The 6,558-nt window shown below is 38.9% G+C and overlaps 1 non-coding gene across 1 annotated transcript; it reads right to left on the minus strand.

Annotated features, from left to right (window-relative positions):
* Nucleotides 1-5,592: 5,592 nt before the first annotated feature.
* On the minus strand, nt 5,593-5,666 carry LOC111590729 (small nucleolar RNA Z155). Its single transcript, XR_004855770.1, has one exon. It is a non-coding gene; the product is annotated as a small nucleolar RNA Z155 (small nucleolar RNA).
* Nucleotides 5,667-6,558: the final 892 nt, after the last annotated feature.

Here is a 6,558-nt window from a genome sequence, read left to right on the forward strand (position 1 = left end):
TGACTCCCAGGCGGTTTAACCGACCTAGGGGCGGTTCAACCGGTGTCAGGACCTATTTTTGCAGTATGACCTGCAGTCTGCCAGTCTGACTGGGAGACTGACTGTCAGCCTGCCCCAGGCGGTTGAACCGGTCCTAGGGGCGGTTCAACCGGTCCTCCACAGCCAAAATCAGTCCAACGGCTAGTTTTGAAGCCCTACCTATATATACTCACTCCTACCTCTCTCCCCACACAAGAGCACGACCCAAACTCCATTTCTAACTTGAAGAACACCTTCCACTCTCTCTCACACATCTCTTGCCTCTCCCATTTCAAATCTTTGGAGAGATATCTTTGAGTGAGTTTGAAAGCTGCGGTTTTTGTGCTTCATCTCCAAATCTCTCTTGCTCTTCTTCATTCGAGCTTTGGTACTACATCGAGTTCTTTGTGGATTCATTACTCTTGGAGCTTCTAGCTCCTAGACGACTAGGTGTCTCTTGTGAGTCTCCAAATATTGTGGAAGACCACAAGAAAGTTTGTATTATCCGCTCGTTTGAGCAAAGATTAGTGTGTGAGCTTGACCTTTGTGGTCGGCAAAGGGAGGATTATGGTTGAAAGAGACCCGGCTCTTTGTGGGCGCATCAACGAGAAAGTAGGGCACCTTGGTGGTGTGATTGAACCTCGGGATAAATCTTGTGTCTCTTGTGTTCTTGTTCATTGTGCTTATACATGTTCTTCGTTCTCTCACCATTCCGTGAAAGATTTGTTTATATCTTTTTAGTGTGTGGATTTTAAGAAGTGCCCTTCTCAGATCTATTACTTTGAACCCTGTGGATCATTTAGAACATCTCATTTTCAAAGTTAACTGGGTGAATTTCGAGATCAATTCAGTTTTACCCAGTTTGCTTCTAGTTTTTGTTGAAAAAAATTTAACTTGCCTATTCACCCCCCTCTAGGCAACTTTCAGTTCCATATTTATATACACTTAAAATAACGCAAAGCTAAAGTTTTTGCTAGTTAGATGTTTCTTTTGTAGATTTGAATTAGATGTTGTGATGTAATTTTACTTTTGTTGTGCTCTTTTTCTCTTATTGACTGAACGTATAAACTCTATCTAGAGCTGGTTGTGCTCCTTTTCTCTTATTGACAGAAGGTTTTTTTAATGATGCAGTCATTGCACAACTCCAGCAACTTAATAGAAACATTAAGTTTTCTTTTGGTCAAATTTGTTGCCTTATCTTTAATTATTTTGTATTGATTTTGTTTTGATTTTGGGCTTTATGTGATTTCCAGGCCAGAAATTGAATTTTAAACATCTTGTTATTTTGGTCCTCCCAAAATAAGTTTGGTATGTTTAAGCATCCACATGCCGGGCTATAGACCAAGGACTAAGTCCATGGCCGATTCGGCACGACCCATAATAATTACGAACTGTGCTGAACCAAAATTTAAACGTGTCGAATTTTTCAAACTTGGATCGAGCGAGGCCGAATGTACACCAATATGCGTATTGACGTGAAACAAAGGAGCGGGTCCTTCCACGCCGAACTGAAGGAGCATGCTCATCCAATGTCGTGCAGTAGTCTTCAATAGGAACACTAAAATCTGGTTTCAGATCATTGTTTATAGGTGTACAGTTGGGATGAGCATGTTGAACTGATCTAAAGCACGAAAAAAGTACAATCCAGACACGACATGATCCGAAATATTTTAGTGTTAGCCCAGGTTTGGGCCACGGGCGGCCACGAACACGACCCATTTAAGACATACACGAAATAACCCATATAGAGACACGAAAATGCTCATATATCCATTAAAACCGCACTTAATTCCACAGTTTCATGTGCTGGATAAAGAACACAAAACTAGAGATGATTCTAGTTAGATGTTTTTTTGCAGCTTTGAATTAGAGTATGTAATGTAATTTTACTTTGTTATGAACATTAGACCATGAACTGAACTTATGAACACTATATGGAGCTGTTTATACTCTTTTTCCTTGTAACAAAAGGATTTTTAACGAGGTGGTAATTGCATAACTCTGGTAACTTAATAGAAATATTAAGTTTTCTTTTTGTCAAATTTATTTATTTTATTTTTTATTAAATTTGCTTTGAATTTTGGGCTCTAATGCGAATTTTGGGCTAGAAATTGATTTTCGGACCCAGAAATTGAATTTTGGGTCAAAATTTTGGATTTCGGGTATTTTATAATTTTGGCCCGCTCAAAATAAGACAGTGTCCGAAGATAACATTGGTAACAATAAAAAACTACTATACATCTAGTCCTTATGTGTAAACGTGCAAACGAATGTTCTAATCCATTAGATCATGATCCAACTGTGTATCACGTTTAACAATAAATCCTTCCACCACCGGGTTATGTAGATTTATAAAGAAACCCTAACAAATCATAGTTATATTTACAGTTGAATCATGATCTAACGGACTAGAATGTTCGTTTGCATATAAGGTTTGATTACATAGTATTTGTTGTCGATAACATTAGTAATGTTGTGTGTACTAAAAATGGTTGCCTAAGTCTCTATCTATGTTTCCAGGGTTTGGGAGTAAATGTGTAGCCTCTCTCTTTGCATATATATAGAGGATCAGCTAACTACCTTGAGCCTCCAAGAACCATGATTTTTTATTGTGCATGTGTTGGCATATTTATAGATGTATATTTGGGTTGTGCTTAATGGGTTGGCCCGAAGTAGAAAAAAGCACGAGCCACACACGACATGGATCAAAATATTTTAATGTCGGCTTGATCCGCCCTAGGCCGAGATAAGGCCGAGGTCATGGGGTGTGGGCGGGTACGGGCGCAACCAACTCAAGGGAGACACAAAATGGCTTATAAAGAGGCAAGATATATATATATACTAGATAAGTGCCCGTGCGTTGCAACGGAAAAAGTACAATAATAACATATGTATGGTCATGTGTTGTGTTGTAAATCAAAATTAATTGGCCTCTAGAACTTTGTAATAGTCTCATAACTTTTAAGATATATAGTTAGATGTTCGTGCGTTGCTACGATTTATATATATCATATAAGTAGACTTTATTTAAAAACAAAAACCAAGAATGGTCTTTCATAGATCATCGAAGTTTAGACTTTAGATACAACTTTATTTATAAACAAACTCATGTAAGATACAAAGATCAAGTGCCTTTCTTTATAGGATCTTTGAGTCCATTTTTTGCATGAACTTACTGGCACAAGGAAAAGAAAATTCAATATCAAACTGATTGAAGGGTATGGAATTATCATTAAAATTTAAGTATGGAATTACCATTGCAATTTAACAAGAGCCCATACTTCAACAAGAAATCCCATGATTTGCTAACAACCTCTTAAGTGAAGCTTCATCAACCCTTTGCCTCTTCACCTTTTGGCTCTTCAGCCACTTCAACCTGCCAATCAAGAGGGAGGTTACATCAGTGAAATAAATGAAAAGGTGGTACAAATTCATAGATCAAAAGAACTGGTATGATCAAGAGGATAAGCAAGAAGTTGTCAAGACCCTACCTCAATAGTTCTTGATTTTTCCTACCATCTGTATATGGGGAAAGACACAAACTGAAAAGTCCGCAAACTCATACTTATCGTCAGCCTATAGAATACATATTAAACAGTCTAATCCGAGTTTCACATGTAAGCATTTTCTCGGGACCAGTCTCTTCCTTGATGAAATAAGAGGTACTGTCAGCCATAACTTCCCACGCACTTTGTCTATCTAATTTTGGACTCTTGGTGGACACCACAACCTGCAATTCGGGTTTGACAAACTGGTTCTGGTTTTTTCAGCAGAAAAGAAACAACTATAAACATAGAAGTATATATTGTTTAATATAGACAACATTCCAGTTTACCTCATCAATACCCCACCATTGGAGGAAATATCAGTATAAGGGTAAGCCTCACAAATCAAATTACAAGACTAATCAACAAACAGAATGTCACACAGTACCTACAACCTAGTCTTGATTGTATCTATGGGAGTTGTAACAAGAGGTCACATCACCAGCAAAAATCCCCCCTATTGCTTGAACACCAACTATTTTCAATTGGCTAGGAGCCTCTTCTTTGTTATGCAAATGGCCAAGGGCACTATTCCAATATGTAAAAGAGTAATAGTTAATTACTTCGGCTAAGTTAACAAGGCAAGAAATACAATCTTTCAACTATCAATCACAAAGAAATAAACTAACAAAAATGGAACTGAATCCAGTAGACTTACATACACGCTCTTAAAAGCATAAACGCATTGAGAGTTTCAATTTAGTTTTACAGAATGCATGAAAATATGTGGTTTTGTGTAGTTCCTTCATCAGATAGCTTCAGGTTGGTAATTAAGCTAACTAAGTTGTCAGAGAATATAAATATGTAAGATTATATCTGCAATCTACATTGGTCACTTGTCCAGCTTAACCTTCTGATCATTTTTATCTGTAAAGGAAATGCTAACCAGCACAACACAACACATGCATTGAGATGCATTCTTGCTTTATAAAAAAGATGCATATTGACATGGAAGAACAGGCATAAAAAAACAAAAATGAAACAAGAAGCAGCTAAGCTATGCATAACCATATGTAACGGCTGAAGCAAGCAACAACTACATTTCTCGTGCAGACTAAATCTGACCCGAGTAAACAAAACAATTTCACAAATATTCTGCAATGGGATAAAAATAAGTAGTCATGGTTTTAGTAGTTAGAGCAACTCGAAGAGACTCGCTTTGCACGTCCCGCAGAAGCAAACGTTTTTGTAACAGGCGACTAAAACATATATATGAAAATGACAAAAAAAACTTCATGATCTATAGGAAACTGTTAGTCCATTACTAACTTTATAGGTGATAAATCATAGGAGAAAAATCATCTAGTTTAGGGTTACGGTATTCAATAGTAATCTAATAGATTTACAAACTGGCATACTTTATAAATGAGTATTCTCATTTTAGCTACAAACTGACAAACAAACAGTTCGAGAATGTAAAGGTGGTGAAATAAATTCCATAAAGGCAATAATATATAAAGGAAAAATTGCACATAGAAATTTATAGACCTACTAATTCTATATGGCACGAACTCTTTACCTCCCAATGGGTTGTCACTTGCACCCGTTTATATAATCTATGCATCTGAATCTAAAACATTTTTTGCATACCCTATGCCATGCGCGTTTTGCTGTCAGTGCCAATTACATATCACCGATCAACATTCCTTGCTGCTATTTTGATTCATCACCATAGAAGAAATTGGAGAAACTGAAAGGAGGAGAAACGTGAGTACATGACTAAAGAAGAACACTCATTAGTATTGCTAATTTAGCAGCTAGTTAAAGAAGAACAATAAACTTTATGGGCAAAATTAAGAGATAAAACTCAGGAACAATAATATACTATCAAAATTATTAAGAGTTAAAATTCAGGAACAGTAGCATACTAATGAATGGGTCTGCACCAGCTGATTGTATCGTAGTAAAGCATAACCAGCTAGCGGAATATAGGAATACTAAGGACACTGTTTTGATTTCCTAAGCAAATTCACAAAGTTGGACATTTACTCCAATGGCTTCTACCTCACAAAATAAAAGTATATTTTGGAGTTGATCATATAATTGTAGGCTAAATGTTTTGTTAACACGCGAGTTGCTGCAAGGCTTATCATCCCTTCAACAAGGCAAAGATATTTCCCACCACCTTATTGGGTCCGATTCACTGTGCTCTTGAAGACCATTCTATCTAATAGATGTGATACTCTAGATAAAGTCGACATTTTGTAAATGAAATCATTGCCAATGTATAGACCCACAGATGCTGCTGGGCTTTGAATTAAGTCCACAAGAAAACATTGATGTCATGGCAAAGAAAGAAATCACTTCTAATTATAGGATATAGGAAAGGCATCCCAGACAGGCTACAAAGAAAATCCATCGCTGTCGTTTCCCATCTATAATTCACGGAAACTTCAATTCGAAAACAGAAAATTAGGCTTAGAATATCCGTAAAAGCAAGCAAGCAATCGCAGAGAGAGAAGGAAAGAGAAGGACGCACAGGCTGAGATTGGTACAGAAACCCGTCGTCGAGCAGGTGATTTTTTTCTTCTTGTTTTGTAAAACCCGCAGGGCAACCTATGGCCTATGGGGACCTTGGCGAAAGTGTCTCTCGCGGCTGCCCTCCGCCTCCTCCTTCAGCGCCATCACCACCGTGGTGCTCCTTGGCCGCCTCGCGACGAGGCCACCCGCCGCCGCTAGCAGTGGCCTCCGGCTGCGGTGCCAGCAGGGCTCTACTACCGCATAGTAGGCGCCATGGCCAAAGCCGCCTGGAACAGGAACCGGGAGCACCACCGAGTGGACGCCGACGACGATCTTCAGCCGGAGCAGCATGGATAAACAGCACCCTCCCTCCTGGGTGTCTGTCACGCCGCGTATCTGTTGCCCGCCTCCTCCCTCTGTACTTCTTTGCCTCATATGCTAGGGGCGCCGCGGCTACCAACAAAACAAAACAAAAAACATTGAGCTCCGGGCGCCGCGCGGGGGATTGAGCTCGAGGCTTCCGCGCGCGGGGGAT

Source organism: Zea mays, chromosome 1 (assembly GCF_902167145.1).
Source record: "Zea mays cultivar B73 chromosome 1, Zm-B73-REFERENCE-NAM-5.0, whole genome shotgun sequence".
Classification (NCBI taxonomy): Eukaryota; Viridiplantae; Streptophyta; class Magnoliopsida; order Poales; family Poaceae; genus Zea; species Zea mays.